Source organism: Lissotriton vulgaris, chromosome 5, assembly GCF_964263255.1.
Source record: "Lissotriton vulgaris chromosome 5, aLisVul1.2, whole genome shotgun sequence".
Lineage (NCBI taxonomy): Eukaryota > Metazoa > Chordata > Amphibia > Caudata > Salamandridae > Lissotriton > Lissotriton vulgaris.
In genome coordinates this window covers 1,611,424,603-1,611,442,878 of record NC_141693.1, presented here as the reverse complement: position 1 = coordinate 1,611,442,878, position 18,276 = coordinate 1,611,424,603, and the positions used below count along the sequence as shown (strand labels likewise).

The 18,276-nt window shown below is 50.1% G+C and overlaps 1 protein-coding gene across 2 annotated transcripts in view; it reads right to left on the bottom strand.

The window, feature by feature from the left end:
- Positions 1 to 11,978, bottom strand: part of BCL2L2 (BCL2 like 2) — a 327,287-nt gene extending 315,309 nt beyond the window's left edge. Inside the window, exon 1 of one of the 2 annotated variants that reach the window (XM_086923764.1) lies at positions 11,862 to 11,978. The gene's annotated coding sequence lies outside the window, so the exon portion shown is untranslated. The remainder of the gene's footprint in view (positions 1 to 11,861) is intronic. The other variant, XM_086923765.1, reaches the window with a different exon arrangement.
- Positions 11,979 to 18,276: the final 6,298 nt, after the last annotated feature.

Below are 18,276 nucleotides of genomic sequence, written 5' to 3'. Positions count from 1 at the left end.
AGGGTACTACTCAGAGGGATGGAACCCGTCGCCTTACTCACCGCTACGAGACATCCCACAATCAAAAACAACCCCATTTTAAGGAACACCAGGACAGCACTTCTGAGCATAGATAAGTTACTAGGGACAAGCATAAAGAAAACGCAGCTGGAATCCATATGGCACAACCCCAGAATCAAATACAGAGACAAGGGGGGCGAAGCTAGCCAGCGTCGATGGCGGACGCGTAAGCGCGAAGCTCCGCACCATCGCCTCACCATAATCCACTAATTTATCCGTTTACCGGCAAGGCCGACCTACAGAAACTCGGGGGTCCCCTCGGATCCCCCTGCCCAGACTCCGGTGTGCTTTTTGGACTGGGACTCTCCCGAACTCCGGCGCCAGTGAGCTTCCCCTTTTGGGCGCCGGACCAGGCCGCAAGCACCGAGCTCCCCTGCACGGCTAGCCGCCCTGCGTCGCCTTGCGTGCGGGCGCGAGCGGGACCGGCCCCCGGGGGCTCCAGGGCTTCGGAGAGTTTGCGGCTGTTACTGCTCCCGCCCACTACCATTAACACTGCACGACAGGAGTCCGGGACTGCGACCCGCTGGGAGCCTGTAAACCCCTGCAATCCCCCTCGTGGTGGCCTGGAATAAGCACTCGGGATCGAGGCCTGGGGGCCCCTCGTGGCAGCTGACGGCAGAGGCCCCCCAACTGTGAGTGCGACGCGCTTGGGAGCCACGTCTGTGACCTGACTCTGGATTAGTGGCGGGGGGTGCAGACACTGTGGGGGATGGACCTGACATACCCCCAGGTGCGGCGGTGACAACCGATAAACAGAAGTGGCAGCTGGGGTCAACCCGGAGGAGTGCTCCCCAGCCCGACTAACATTGCGCCACGCACTGCACCACGCGGGACCCCCCCGAGAAAGCAACTGAAGGTCAGTTCAATCCTCCTGACCCTGTGGGGGGACCACATTGGGGAAGACTCAGAGGCGCCTCCGGCGGCTCTCCCATGCCTCCTCGCCCCCTACCTTTCCTTGAGCCATAAGTTCCGCGAGTGGCAGGACGAACTCCACGCGCGTGGGAACCAAGGGGGGCCAAGATCTTAGCAGGGTGCCGCGCCCCCGGATTGTGGGGTCTCACGCTGCGCCGGGGCACGTACTGGAGCGAGCTGCAGAGCGGACCACCAGGGCACAGACGCCCGCCGACGACACCGGCGCTCGGGCGCTCCCTGTCCCCCCCCCCGGAGCGGACATGGGGAAGGGAGACAGAACCCAGACCAAACTGTCCTTTGACCAACGCCGGCAAAAAGACCCGGACCCAAGAGCAGAGGCGACACCACCACGTGGCGGAGAACCGGGGAGCTCACTCTGTGCAGAAATTAAGGACATGCTGACAACTATGGAGAAGGGGCTGCAGGAAGGCATGTCAGCGATCGGCACCAAAATAGATGCGCTCTCATACCGCATGGACCGCATGTCCGAGAGAGTAGACAAACATGCGGAGAGGATGGACATTACGGAGAGACACCTCACTGAAGCCGAGGAGGCCCAGACGGAATGGGACCGTGACCGCAAACAGTTCGGCAGACTGCTGCAGGTCATTCAAGATAAGTCTGAAGACTTGGAGGCACGCTCTCGAAGATCGAACATTCGCATAACGGGAGTGGTGGAAACGACACAGACTGGGAAGATGGAGCTGTTTGTCGAGAAACTCCTGGTTACTCTTCTGGGGGACGGCGTCTTCTCTCCAATGTTTATAGTGGAGCGTGCACACCGCACTCTGGGGCCGCGTCCACCCCCGGGCGCGAACCCCAGACCGATCATCGCGAAACTCCTCAATTACAGAGACAGAGATGCGGCACTGAAGGCGGCGCGGGAGAAGGGGAAGCTGCAATTTGAGGGAATGGATATCTCACTCTACCCGGACTTTACGGCGAAAGTTCAGGAGGAGAGAAGGCACTTTGCCCCATACAAGCAGCAGCTCCGGGAACTCGGGTTGCATTACGCCATGCTGTATCCTGCGAGACTGCGGATCAACAGGCAAGGGTGCTCGCACTTCTTCACAGACCCTAAAGAACTGCAGAAATCCTTGAAGGCTTGGGCCAAGGAACAACGCAGCAGCCCAAGGAATCAATCCGGAGAGCACGGCACTAACAACGGCTTGGAAGAACAGGACTAGGTGGAGGGTGTGGAGCTCGGAGCTCCACTGGCGTCCCCCGTGCAGCGGGCTCTTCCCGCGGGCCTCCGGAGTGTTAACGGAGGCACCTCGGGGACCTGATGAACATTGATGGGAGAGTCAACTGGACCAGCACTGGGTGAGATCCTTGCATGCTGGAGTGGCGCCGGGAGGGAGGGGTGCATTGACATTCGACACTGCAGGGGGTTGGGGTCTGTACGAAGTTTTACTAGCTGATTTCCGCGCATAGTCTACTGCGGTGACCCTGGGTGGGGGGGGGGGGACGAATTGTGGCGCCACCACCTATTTGAGGTAGACACTACTAGGCCGAGGTCGGCACACAAGTGTGGGGTGAGGGTGTAGGGGCATGCCTGTTACACAAGACTGTGTTCCCAGTCTGGAGGAGCTGGACAATGTACTCTGTGTGGCAACCTCTGCCCTAGCGCTGTTGGCAATTCTGGCCCACATTGGGCCCAGTTTGGGATTGGGGATTGAGTTCTGGCTGGGGAGGGAGGGGGGGGATGGGGTGTCGGTCTGACCAGGTTGGGGTTGGTTGGCTGTGGGAGGAGGGGGGGGGGTTGGGGGTACTGTTGAGGCTCCGATTTGCTGGGCGGTTTCCGGGAGAATGGGGAGAAGCTCGGTCTACGAATGTTGTGCAGGTCTGGGTGAGTCCTCAAAGTATTTTATGTACTAAGGCCCAGGTCCTTCCTCACTGGGTCAGTCCGCTCAAGGCTCTGTACTCAAATGATTTTGACGGGTTTACCACTGTACTCAGGTTGTCTATATGCCTACTAACCCGCGCCTCACATGATGGGATCTTACTCGCAGTGGGGGAACAGAATCAGATTGTAAGTGCACACGCAATAGAACACATAAATGGCTATGGCTGACGTGCAATTAGGACAAGGGCTGGGGAACACCGAGTCCTTCAAGGCAATGACATGGAATGTAAGGGGCCTCAATGACTACCCAAAGCTCCGTAAAGTCCTACACTACTTGCAGAGGCACCAGATAGACCTTGCATTGTTACAGGAAACGCACCTCCCCAGCAACAGTAAGATGTTCTCTTATAGGGGGCTCCTTGGCAACATCACACATGCGGGCTTTATGACACATGCGAGGGGGATCATCACGTGGGTGAATCCGAAGTCCAAGTTGCACCTCTCATTGCGGAGTGCTGACCCAGAGGGGAGATTTGTGCTGTCTCGGTGTGTGGGCAAAGGACATGACTGGTGGTGATGAACGTGTACGGCCCCAACTACGATTCCCCTGACTTTTATGCCGCGGCGGCTAGGCACTGTGTAGGGGTTGGTCCCTTTGGAATGCTGTGGGGAGGGGATTTCAATTTGATATTCAACACTGAGCTTGATAGGTCTGCGGGCCCCCCTAGACGCCCGGCGGCAGCTGCTATACAAATGCAGGCCGAAATGGTACAGCTGGAATTGGTAGATGTCTGGAGGGAGAGACACCAGGACAGGGGGGGCTTCACACACTATTCGGCCTACCACAACATACACACCAGGATAGACTACTGGCTGGCCACGCGCTCACTACTAGAGGGGGTGCGAACATGCAAGATACTGCCGCGCACTCTGTCAGACCACTCCCCGCTACTGTTGGTGCTTGACTCCCCTAAACGCAGGATACCCCCTTTCACATGGCGCTTCCCCCCATACTCACTGCTGGACGAGGTGTTTAGGGCTGAGCTGGGTGAAGAGATAGAGTCCTTCTTTGCAACAAATATAGGATCAGTAGACAGTTTCCGCACAGTGTGGGAAGCATTCAAAGTTTATATTAGGGGAGTGGCGATGGCCAAACACTCTAGTGTGTTGAAAGATATCAGACAGAGGCTGGCACACCTCGAGAGACAGATAGCAGACTTGGAGAGGCAGCACATGGCGGGCATAGCAGAGACCGTATCGGGGGACCTGCAGAGGCTACTCACAGAATTTAATGAGGAGGCAGACAGGGAGGTCCGGCACCTGGGAAAATACGCGACGGCGAGGGTGTATGGAGAGGGGGAGTGCCCCGGCTCCCTGCTGGCAAAAATTATGAAGGGTACCAGGAGGAGACAGGTGATCTCGGAACTGGCTTCAGAAGCAGGGGGGCTGCTCACTGAGGAGGGAGACATCCTGAACGAGTTCAAAAACTATTATGCTGACCTATATAACACCAGGCTTTCCGGGGTAGAGGAACAGATCGACAACTACCTAAGTTACATCAAGATGCCATTCCTAGAGAACTGGCAAAGAGAATTCCTGATGGCACCCATACTACAGGAAGAGATCTCGGATGCACTAGATAGCATGAGGACTGACAGCGCACCTGGTGTTGACGGGTTGACGGTAGGCTTTTACAAGACATTCAAGGACAGGCTCCTCCCACATCTTTCCATGCTATTCGACGACATCTGCGAGGAGGGGACCATGCCGCCCTCAATGAGAGAGGTGATGCTCATTACAGTCCTCAAACCGGGTAAGCCCTCTTCTCAAACAAGTTCATATCGGCCGCTGTCCCTGTTGAATGTGGACGCCAAACTTTATGCGAAAGTGCTTGCAGCTTGACTGGCGTTGGTGGCCCCAGAACAGGCGGGGTTCATCCCTGCACGCAACCTCACCTATAATATACGCACGGTGATGGGGACAATTCAGCACACACGAGAGGACACCAAGGCAATAGCGGTGTTCCTGGACATGGAGAAGGCGTTTGACTCAGTAGAGTGGCCATTCCTGAATAGGGTGCTTAAGAAAATGGGCCTGGGCAAGCCTTTTCTCCAAATGCTGGGTGCACTCTACCACGGGCCCACGGCACGTGTCCGACTGGGCGACAGGGTCTCCGAGCCGTTCTAAATAACCAGGGGCACCAGGCAAGGGTGCCCACTCTTGCCGCTACTCTACGCACTGGTGGCGGAGCCATTGGCATGTGCGATCAGAGAATACCATTCCTACGAAGCCATCAACTATCCGACGTACAAGATTGGGATATCTACCTATGCTGACGATACCCTGCTTTACGTACGGGACCCGGCTAATAACCTATCCTCAGTTCTGAGGGAGGTGGTGCACTTCGGGGCACTCTCTGGACTTCGTGTGAATTGGGCTAAGTCAGTTGCCTTTCCACTTACCCCTGTCACATGGACTACCCGCTACAGTGGACTACTGAGCCGATTCGATACTTGGGTATTAAGCTGCACACGGACCCGGATGTCATGACCAGAGAGAACTATGGGGTGGCCTGTAGTAAGCTGGAAGACGATGTGGAGATCTGGATTAAGCTGCCGCTGTCCCTAATGGGGCGAATAGCCATAATGAAAATGGTGGTGCTCCCGAGGTTTCTATTCCTCTTCAACAACATTCCGATAGTATTGTCAAAGGCATATTTTGACACCCTGACAAAATTACTCATTCGTTTGGCCTGGGGCGGCAAGCAACCTAGAGTGAAATGGGACGTATTGCAGCTACCGTATGAGCAGGGGGGCCTTGGCGCCCCAGACATGGAACGGTATTACAGGGTTGCTCAAGCCGCCCACCTCCACACGTGGATCCACGGCGATCCGAACATTCCACATGTAACACTGGAGAAACTGTTCGCGGACCCGGTGCCCCTCCCTGCAACGATATGTGGCCGGACGGACCGCAGAGTGGGGACGTTAGACTCTATCATGACAACCAATCACGCTTGGCACTCCCTACTGCGCAAACAGAACAAGGAGTTGCTGTACTCGCCGAACATGCCTACAAATTGGGCATTGTGGCTCCCAACCCTCGCGGTGACAGCTGTCTCAGGAGAACTTCGGAAGCTAGGGGTACACACGGTTGGGGAACTATTCGAACATGGGAAGGTTAAGACTTGGGATCAGATCACACGGGGGGACTCGGCCCATACACCTGCAGCGATTTCACTTCCATAGGATACGCAGTGCATTTCTCGAGCTGTTGGGCCCGGATCTGGAAGAGCCACCCGAGGTCCCGGAGGTGTCATGTGTCATCAACACAGCTGCACCACAGAAGCTCATAACGAAGCTATACAAGATAGGACACGAGCACACGGCACAGCGATACACTAAAGCGCGCTTAGACTGGCAAAACGACTTACATATACAAATAGACGACCACATGTGGGCATACTGCTGCGCGAATTCTAGGAAGATATCACTGAACAGTCGACATTGCTTGGTCCACTTCAAATACCTGCAGCGTGTTTATTACACGCCGGAGAGACTTCACAGGTATGGCCTGCGTGAGACTCCGGAATGTGAAAGATGCCGCGCCCCGGTGGCGGACTTTTTGCACATGGCCTGGAACTGCCGGGAGTGCAGAAGTTCTGGCGCTCGGTGTTCACAGAACTGGGTGCAGTGGTTGAGTTAGAACTGACAATGGACCCTGCCCTTGCCCTACTAGGATATTCGAAAGGGGTACCGGTGGCGGTGAGAAAATTGGTCGGTATGGGAATGCTACTTGCTAAAAGAGTGGTGGCAAAGTGTTGGATGAGGGGCCCCTTACCTACATTGAAACGATGGTCCAGTGACATGCTGTTCTGCAACATGCAATCAGAAATATATGCTGAATTGCTCCCTCCCAGGAGTAGGCCCAAGAACTTCTGGGGATTGTACCAGACCTATATCAGCTCGAGGGATTCTGTTGAGGAGCGGGAGGGGGAGGAACGGTCGGAGCTGCATGACGCGGGCACAGAGGCAGCTCAGGAGTAGGAGTGCGACTTGGAGAAGCACGATAGAGCGGGTTCCCTGGGAAGAAGACAGCTGGGTGGCACACCATATATTGACCTTGACGGGGGCGGGGGGGTGCGTGTCTGACTGGAGTCCCCCCTGGGCGGGCCTTGAAGATGTATTTGGAGCTCACACCCCAGACCCAGGCACTCCAATCACCGCAACTGCATAACCATATAACAGGAGCCTCTTCGGGGGGAGTTGGGACAGGTCGTTGGGGGGGGGGCGAAAACGTTAAAATGTTAAAATAAAATGTGACAGGATATCACAGAGAAGGCGGAGTGTAGCACTCCGTCCGCGACACTATTTGAGCACGTGATTTGTACACTGTCTGCATCTCTGTAATGTGTCATTATTTGATCATTCTCATTGTAATGCCGGCCTGAGAAGGGTTGTAGGCGGACAGTTATGTATGTGATGCATCCTGATAATAAAATAAATAAATAAAAAAAATAAAAAAATCAAATACAGAGACAAAACACTAGACATGCACTCATGGTACAAACACAGCATATCCACAGTCAGTCATCTACAAGAACAGGGCACACAGACCACCTTCGACACACTCAAGAAAAAACATAACCTGGGAAACATAGAACTATATAACTTCCTGAAAATCAAGGTAGCGATAAGAAAGGCAGACATAAACCGACATACACGTCCATCCTGCAATACGCCATCAACCTAAACAAACTAGCGCACCAGGTAGCACACCTCTACAAAGCCCTGTCCCCCAAATGCACCAAACTCAACAACAAGGTCGAGTCCTTCTGGGGATCACTAGTGGGTAGGGAGCTTGGCAAGAGGGAGAAGGCGGACCTATGGAGTTCCACATCTAGGAAAAAAGTATCGACGACTCTAGACCAGACCAAGTTCTGGCTGATACACAAAGCATTCTGGACACACGCACGCTTAGCCTCCATACGAATCCGGGACAGCGACATCTGCTGGAATTGCGACAAACAAAGGGGGGATCTCGCACACCTGCTCTTTTACTGCACCAAGGTTAGGAGGTTCTGGAACACAATTGAAACATTGTTAAACAACATCACAGGGACGGCACTACAACTTGACTTCCATAGCCTAGCACTAGGTTACACTGCCCCCTCAATCGCAACGAGAGAAGACAGAGATCTGATTGACCTAATGCTGACAGCGGCAGTAAAAACAGTACTAAATAACTGGAAAGACACAGGGAAAGCCACGTCTAGAGCATGGCTAAACTGGGTCACCTTCCTGAGAGGGGCAAACACCATAACGGCGAAACACACACCCAAGACGCACACACAGTCAAACATGTGGGAGTCTCTAGACAACTACCTGTCCTCGCACAAACCACCCTAGAAGCATAGCCAAGCACAGACCACCACAGGACCTACCATGGAAAAATCATCGCCCCTGCGCTGCTCCTCTCTCCTCTCACTCACTCTTTTCTATCCACAATCGGGGCCGGGACCAACGAAAGACAATCATTGAAGGGGGGGGGACGATGGAACGCAACCAGAAGTCAACGACGAGAAGAGAATGCGCATTTCGGCCGCGTGGACTAAAGCCAAAGAGACTTAACCCCCCCGGGCGGTTCTTCTCTCTTCTTTCTCATCTCTTTTTTTTTTTCTCTCTTTCTCTTCCCCATGTATATGTAATGCTCCATGTAAATATTTTATTTTCAATAAAAAAGTACAGAAATAAAAAAAAAGAAGAGGCGATAAAATAACCAATATACTGTAGAAACGCACTGACATGTAAAACTGATGTTTGTTATATTTATTCACAGGTACGGCTAAATATTGTTATGTATCATGATTGTGCTCTCCACCATTGTTTTGTTGGGATTTAATTTTAATAAAAAGAATTTAAAAAAAACTGGTGTCCCATAGGCAACACCGCAGAATTCTCCACAGCAGCATCCTTCGTGCTGCCATGGGTTCCGAATCTTGATACTCACTTCTGACGCCACAGATTTCTGAGCTCTGATGGCTGAGTCTTTACATATCACAGTAGGATAGTCTCCAACGGTGAGCAAGCTATGGGCATGCCTTACCAGGTCATTTCCGGATCTGTCACCATGCAAGTGCTCGCCAGGGTTGAGCATACATAGGGCTATGCAAAGGTCTAGTCCGACTCAGCAGAGCAGTTACACACTGGTTCCGGAGCCATGTTACAGGGCTTCTGTTTTACATCTTTCCCTGCCTGGTCAGCTTTTGTGTATGGTTTCGTGCAACATCCAAAACAGTATCTCAGACCAACACAGGACCTCAAGAATGAGATTTGGTGGGGGTCATATATTATTTGCATTAATATTAGTGAGCTGCTGCTGAGTTCCTATGTTGAAAACACGAGTCACTATCCCTGAATATTGACACAAACACAATTTGAATTTGGCCGCAGTGCTAGTCAGTCCAGCAACCTGGCAAAGGAGGGCACTTAGGATAATGGCGCATGATACTTACCCCTTAGGTACACATGGGCCAGCAGGCGGGGACAATTTCTACAGTAATAGGAGCAGGCTTGTTGATCTATACTTTGTTTGGATCTGTAGGGACTCTAGTAAAAGAGAGAGGGACCCCACTACCAAAGGGATGGGGTGCCAAATAGACTGTTAGGTCAAACAAGAAATCCCTTTGGGACACCTTTTTGTAGTGACACAACGTTCAACAAACAGTAAATACAAAGACAAATAAAATTACACAATACTGTACTCATGAGGCAGAACACGAACGAAATTATGAAAAATCCTGAACAATTTATTACATGGTGCAATATTAAAACATAATATTTCAACAATAAAAATAACGGGGAAGAGTATTAAAAAAAGGACACATAGAATCCTATTAGTGAAAAAAAGGAGTTGTAAACAGAAAATTAAATTCCACGAAGACGTCAGAATTATTTTCTAGCACCTATATTATACAATCCTCCTTTTGTCAAGCGACGCGTTTCGGTGGATCATATGGTCAGACCACCTTCATCAGGTTTATACATAAATTCTTCCCCAGAATTTCTTGAGGTTTAAAAACAGATCAGCTATTGGTAGATAATTCTCCAATCAAACGAACACCATCCTCCGTCACAAGAGTTAAAGAACTTCTTAGACCCAAGACTCTAAATGAGTGCTTGGAAATAGTGTGCAATGAAAAACTCAGAGGGTACTTTAATAAAACCGCCTATAAGAATGCAGGAGCCACTGTGAGCATAAATATATGATTCACGGGCAATACCGGGACACATGGTAGGAAGGAAGAGTTTCTGAAGCGAACCGGTCCTGCATCGAGCAGAAATGCCAAGAAGAATGGATGCCGTACCTTCGTGGTTCCGCTATTTTATATTATCGGATACCACCAAACAGCACTTGAATTAGTTAAAATGCAGGCAGCACTTGAATTAGTTAAAATGCAGGATCACCATCACCTTCTGCGAAGCGCCATAAACTAAATCCTGTTGTTTCGGTTTTTTTTTTCAAATAGGATTCTATGTGTCCTTTTTTTAATACTCTTCCCCGTTATTTTTATTGGGCCAGCGATTGGTTCGGCTGGTTTCTACTTGAAGGGTCCGGATGAATATTGATATGATATTGGCACTATACTCCAGTGATCTCACCGAGACTTACTCCTCCCACGAGGATGACGCCACCTACTGTGTCAAACACTCCAGAATCAAGGACGTCACTGAACTTTACGTGAGTGCACGAGCCATCACAGTAAGTCTCTAAAGCCGGCCACAACGTCTCTTTGTGGCAGATTTCAGATGTATACCGCAAATCGTACGGCTCCGATCGCTGCTTCCAAAAGTCAATCCGTGAGCCAATTGCACAACTCATTCCCCTGTTAAGTGTGCAGCGTCGCTCCAAAAGGCTGGCAATATTGAGTTCAAGGGGCCGCAAAATCCTCAGTTCCTACTCACAAGTTAATCCTTAGTTCATACTTGTGAGTTAAATCCATCACGAACACCTTCCCATTCTGTTAGGCGGTTCCCATCCTGTTAGGCAGTTCCCATCCTCGTCACCATTTTTGTGACACAGGACATGCAGAATATGAGATTATATCTTTAATGGTATGCAGGCACGGCCCCTAGAGCTCCCGGAGAACCTTTGCAACAGTGCCTTCAACTACTCACTCTAAAGTTCTCTACCACAAGTCGAAGACACAGGTTCCATCAGAACCCAGCAGCCATCACCAGGAGAAATTAGTAATTTTAAATTCTAGAATATAACAATTGCAAAGTCAGTTCAACAATGCCAGGGTGTTAACAGTTAATTCATGGCACTACTTTTCAGATCACGTTGTATGCAATTTAGAGGGGTCTTGCAATTTCCCAGTAAGGCCCCACAAATCGTAAAACCTGCCCTGCTTCCAATGCACGGACTTTTCTGAGAGAAAATGCGTGAAATTACGTAAAAGAAACTATAAATTATATGATGAGCCTTGACAAAGCAAAACGTGAAACCGGAGTCAGAACGGTGCTGACACATATCCTTTAACGGTGACAAAATAGTGAATAAAAACTACCAAGAATAACCAAGTCACAAAAGCAAATTATCTGAAATTGGTTGAACTTTATTTTAAACCTTTCTTTGCGCACACTCCTCTCTTTGTCAAATACTTTCTTTTGCTCATCACTTTGAGGTATACTGGAATTTGATTTAAAAATTGTAGCGCTTATCTACGAGTCGGCACATATTTACATCATGAGTATATAATGGAAATCTCTTTCTAGTATAAGGTATATCTCTACGTCTATATGGCAATTAAGGAATTCAAATATACAATATAATGTTCAATTAAATTTCAGGCTTCATTTAGATAAAAGTTATAAACTAAATATGCGTTTTCACAACATGCAACGAAGTTCATCGCTCCACCAGAGGGCCACAACAATTACTACATCAACGAATTGGTTACAAAGTATTTAATCTCATATTCGCTACATCGTATATTTCCACTACAACTATATAAGGTGACCTGTGCACTATTTACACTGACCGTCTGTGAATTCAGTCTAATGTCCGCTGTTGATCTTTTCACGGATGTCAAATTGTCCGTAGTTTCAGCACTTCCGGGTCGCACAACGACCGATCCCACTGCTGGGCATACCTTGTTGCAGTAATTGCTGCAAGTCAACCAATCCTAGTGCGCGACTCAAGCAGTTCAATGTCCTGATTGGCTCCGGAGTCCGCACGTGTCTATAATCGAGCCATCCTCCTCAGAGGAGCGCCCTGTTTAGAGAAGGCTGGGCTTAGATAAAGGTGTGTCGTAGGTGTGTCAGTGACGGCAGGAAGGTATTAGTCTATCTCGGTTTGGAACGGGGCGGTTTCTGCAGCCTTACTACATGAGGTGTTTGGGAGGTGGTAGTGCAGAGCAGGGCTGAGCTTTGGGTTTTCCTTGTGCGATGTTTGAACGCATTCAACCTTCCTCCTGGCGACATAGGGCGGTCGGGTGCGTGGTCACCTCTGAGACACCTAACGTGGATCTTGAAATTGGAAGCTGTTAATGTTCGGGGGACTGTAAAGCCACAGTGGCAATTTTTTCTGGGTTTTCTTTAATTCGTGCTCCTGTTTGTTAGAACTGCCTACTCTCTTTTAAAGGTACAGGTACATTGAGGATATACCAGTGCGGTTATGATGTCATTCATAAAGTATCCGTGTGCCTGTCCCTCTAGCACATTGTTATACTTGAATGAAAATATTTCAAGCATGTGCGGCAGGACACCGAGGCGAGGTGGGTTATGTTCCTATAACTTACTGCAAAATTTCATCAGCCAATCAAAGCACAAAAACTACTTTTTCCATCAGCCAGTCAAGCCTCACTACTCCCTATAAAATGGCCAACCCAGGAGGACTCCTCTTCGTTCGCAATACAAGTCCAAAGAGGGAAACAAAGTATGAATATTCCATCAAATCCAACAGTCTTTCGAATCCAGCAATGCTGATAAACAAGGCGAGCATCGAGAAAGAAACTTCAACAATGGATCACCAAGCCATCAGTAAGACCCAGACAACAGATCTCCAGCGCCACAAACATTCAGCTTGGCAACTCCGCTATACCACCCCAAAGCACCAAGGGCAGGAACAACAGCAATACTTACATACATATCTGTACAACTCTGTATTTGGTTTGATAGTGCTCGCCTTCTTGTCCTTAGCAGAATTGAAAATTCTTGAAAACAATCCTTGAAAAATGTTCTTTCTGTGTTAGGACTGGAGGCTCCGATTATGCTTGTGTAAAGCTGATTACCATCACAGAAGCAACATTCTGCAATAGGCTTATAATAACACGTTTGAAAGTAGAACCAGGGGACCAATCAGCTGCTTTCATAATATCCTCTGGACAAGAGCCCAACCCAAAAAATGTTGAAGCCATAGCAGCCCGAACTGAGTGCACCAGTGGTCGAAGTGCGGTAAAAAAGAGTAGGGAAACTGTGGGCGGCGAATCCGAGGTTGGGAATATACTGAGATTTGGGTCAGTGGGCAGAGTCAGAGGTGTGGCCAGAAAGAGCAAAACATCCCAATTATTGGTATTTGTTTGGGATTTCACTGACCAGTTACATACATGTTTACCTGTGGTTTAATATGAGTTTTTGACATTTAAATGCATTCACAAAGTGGGATACATTTCCAATCACAGAATTCCCCAAATACGCCTACAATTGGAATCACAAGCCATTTGTCTCCGAGCCATGAAGTTTCTGTCATCTGCACTTCCTTTTTCCACAAGAGCAGTTCATACATGAATGGCAAAATATCCTAGTATGCAAATGTTTGCCACATAATTTTGGCTCTGCCATATTTGCCACATATTACATCTGCTGCATACTCTGACGATTTTAACTAATAAATTGTTCGTATCTCAAACCTATTAATAGTTGCCAAAAAATTTGACTTGTGTAGTGTAGAAGTGGAAGGCCCTTTGCAAAGGTTGACTGGTCACCTTTCTCACTGCTGCATTTGTATGTTATATTAGTACCAAAAAGGCAAAATCTGTGCAGAGACTGCATTTGTAAAAATGTCAAAATAATAAAGTAGCAGAAAATATATAGCGCATTACAATGCTACTTTTTTTTTTTTGCTGCATCATTTAGTCAGCGCGGCAGCATAATTGTGTTCTCCATTGTTGCATAATTCCAGTGGCGCCAAAGCAGACAGCACATGATGTTAAAAGTGGGACGTGGCCAAGCCGTCGACCAAAATGGCCGCACGGAACTGAAGCTCCGATGCCCGAATTATAGCAGAAACGACATGATCCGGTAGCTGTACCATTGGGACTGCTGCAGGAACCTCATATGAGGATGGAGCCAGGGGCGGAAAAATCCTGCATGAACATTTCCGCTAACCCTTAATCAGAGCGGCGGCAGCGGGCTGAGATGTGCAGAGACCCAACCTGCCTCGGAGGCCCCGTGGTGATAGGGTCCACTTGTGAGCCTGAGGCCAGAGCAGTGGTGCTCCGTCGGGTCGTCCTGGCCGGAGGAGGGGAGAAGAGCATGCGGGCTGCTGGAACTGGCCGAGGATACAACGTTCATCGCTGGAGGCCGTGTGGGTGCGGGGGTCAGGTTGCGGCAGGCAGGGCACAGCGAGCGAGACCGTCGCATGTAACGAACTGTGTGTGGCATAGTGCCGCGGCTGCTTTCCCTCCCCCCCCAAGACCCCTGTGCATCTCCTGTTGCATCAGGGACAAACAAGACTGAAGGCCCAACACCAGTACATACCGTCAAGGCCCAGTGAGAAGGTCTGTATGGCCTAAAGACGCTGCCATTTTCCTTGACGCTGACCGTGCGCCCTCATCCCAGCCCCTCCTCTATATCGAGGCAACAGAGGCACACTTCCCCACACACGACTGTGGGACCAGCACGTACAGGGGTATGCAAGGGAGGCCACAAACTCATATTCGCCGCACCGGGGGACGGCCCTCCACAAGTGTGCAACACCACACAGTAACTTGACTAGGCCGGGGACATAACCCGGGGATCCGAAGAGGGGCTAAGATGTCTTGAAGCCAACAGGCGACTACTACCAATTTAGCGCTCCCACTGGGAGACAAGAATGATGGATTTGGGGGGGTCCGCGCTGTCGAACATCCTCATGCGCAGCCATAATGCCGGGGCATAGCACATCGGCCCGAACAGGCTCAATCGAGAGGTACACTCTTGCGCCTAACTCAACACCACCTTTACCTGACTCCCCCCTCCGGGCTTGGCCTAACACACTGTACCAGCACGCCTATGCCCGTCTACCCGGCGGCAGAAGTACACAGGGGGCAGGGCCTAAACACAGGGGCAGCCATGTTTGCCTGACGCAGGAAGAACACCATCACTCTCCTAAATTGAGTGTTGCAGAAGATCTAGCCTTCTGTCCGTGTTGGACCCAACAAAGCCTACCCCCACACAGCGCGACAATGGGTCGTGGAAACCCCAAACAACACAAGCTGACTTTTGACAAGTAGGGCACATCCGGCCATAATACCGGAACTCCGTGTGGGGTTCCGCGCAATAGACTCCAGATTTGATTCCCTGACTACCTGGCTAGACAGAATGGGGGAACGCCTGGAGGGTCTCAGCACCATACTCGATGAAGCGGAGAAACTTATTTCCTCCCACGAAGATCAAGTCAGGGATACAACACGCCGTTTGGAGCGCATGGAACGCCTATTCAAGACTGTAGTATTAAAGAATGAAGATCTAGAATCTTGGTTGTGGAGAAATAACATTCTCATAATGGGTCTGGCAGAATCCACAAACATCGGGCGGCCGAACCATATGTTGAGTCTATGCTGACTGAATGTTCGGAGTTCATAATCTCTCCAAAACCTTTGTCATGGAAAGAGCACATCGATCTCTCGGCCCAGGCTCCCCCACTCACCCCCCATGGCCCATCATTGCATCCCTGCTCAAATACAGGGATCGCGATGCGGTCCTCCGCCTGGCCTGGGAAAACGCACTGGTGCAATACCAAGGCGCTGTGCTCTCTTTTTACCCAGACCCCATAGTTGCAGTCCAAGATGCTTGCCGTAAATTTGTTGAAGCAAAACGCCAGCTCTGTACAATGGGCCTGAAATAAGCCATGCTCTATCTAGCCAGGTTGTGGGTGCTAGTGGGCAATAAAACCTGTTTGTTTTTTTAGAATGCTGCAGGCGCGCTGGCCTTCTGTAAAAAACATCAAAGCTCATCCCGTAGGAGCCTGGCCCAGTCCTACGGACATTCCTCTCCTGACAGTCAACTGGCGAGTGCTGAATTATTTACCACTGAATGAAGCCCCCCTGCTCCGGAAGATTCTCACTTATCACAATGGTTAACATGTCGCTGAGATTGAGAAAAGAACTGCAAAAGTTCCATATGCTATATAAGTTCCTATATCTCTAAACTGCAGAATGTTTAGTTTAAGTAATGGGCATCGGACATCCGAGGCATCGCCCGCCTCCTACGGATGACACCGATTAGTTTTTTTTTGTTTTTTTTTTCTTTTCTTTTTTGTGGGGGGATGGAGGCTATTCACCGGACCTTTGAGCCCAGCTGTGGGAGGGGGGTTGTTTTTTCTCAGGGTGTTACTAATTGCATTTTCAGCTTTTGGGTTTTTCATGTTCCCTATGTGTCTTTCCCTATGTAGTTTCCTGTCTCCACAAATCAAACGTATGTTATTGCTCGCTGGAGGTGCACACACATGCACCCCCCTTTATGGCTATGATTGTGGACCCCAGTGTTGAAGCAAATCTTATCACCTGGAATGTGAGATGGCTTAACAACCCAAGGAAATGCAAACTGGTACATGCCTATCTCTGGAGACATAACGTTAAAATGCATTTTTACAAGAAACCCATCTTGAATTGCACAAGGCCCCCCCAATTGCCTCCTCATGGGCACCCTATAGTTGTTTTGCAAGTTACAGTACCTACTCCCGCGGAGTGTGCCTCCTTATCCATCATACCCTCCCCTTCACACACAAAGACACTATATCCGACGTGCAAGGATTGTTTCTGCTGGTGGTGGGGACGTTGTTGGGTAAGACGGTTGTATTCCTCAATATTTATGCACCCAACACGGAGGTTTTTTAATCGATATGACTATGAGGCAATCTCCCTTGGAGGAGATCTGAAACTCTGGCTAGACCCCAGACACGACTCCTCGAACCCCGTACATGCTGCCTTACCCCACGTCCACCGAGCAATGTGAGACCTCATGCAATCCTTGAATCTGCACGATATTTGGCGCACACATCAACCGCAGGCCCAGGGATAAACTTTCCATTCGGCGCTGCACTCCACCCATACATGCATAGACTACTGGCTCACTTACGCACTGGGATGTCAATGGAACAAGGATATAGATGCGCCGCCACGTACGCTGTCAGACCATGCACTGGTACTCCTTCATGTAACCCTTTCATTGCGGCGGCAATTCCGCCGCAGCGCTAAGGGGCGGGGGGCCGCGCGGCGCTCCAACGCTGGTGACTGAACCGCTCCGTCACGCCCCTCGGGTGAGCTGTGCTTGTGACGGAGCGGTTCCGTCACGGCCCCGCTCAATAAAACGCGCCACGCAGGCGCGGCGAGCGGGCTGTGGCGGAACGGTTCCGTCACCAACACTACCCACCCGAGGGGCGTGAAGGAGCGGTTCCGTCACCAGCGTGGGAGGGGTTAAATATTCCACACTCCAATGGGTGGGAACGATGATGGTCTTTTCCAGCTATGGCCCTGCTGGATGCTTTGTTTAGGTCTGAACTACAAGAGGCAGTTAGTAAATACGTCACTCTATACACGGGCTCGGTGGCTAAATATGCAACATTATGGGACGCCTTTAAGGAATATGTCTGGGTATCTGCATATTTAAGCAGGCGGGAGTCCTGCTCTTGTTACGGGGAAGCCTTGCCCGGTTTGATACAGAGCTGTCACTTTTAGACACATCATCAATTACACCTAGCACCCTAAATAGGAGTAACATCCTTATATGGAAGTTCAGCGAATGTAGGACTCTGATGCGACCTCCCAGGGGGGGCCGGGCACATAGCAGCAAGAAAACGATCCGACGACTCCATAGCCACTGATGATGTGGACATAATATCAGAACTGGTCGCATATTATAGATCCTTGTATGCAACCAAGCTCCCCAAGGACTTTTCACAGCATTTAGCCTACCTGGAGGAGATTGCAATGATATGGCTCACTACTGGTCAGGCTGAGTTCCTTGGTGAACCCTTCACTGTGGAGGAGGTCACCCTAGCAATAGATGATCAAGATGGAGCAAAGGCACCAGGCCGTGACAGATTGTCAGGGATATTCTACAAAACATTTAAAGAAACCTTAGCGCCACATTTGCTCAACGATTCTGCGAAAGCACTGCAGGATAGCGTACTCCCCCCCCTTCCATGAGGGAGGCAGCTAAATCCCTTCTGTTAAAACCAGGTAAGCAGCCTAT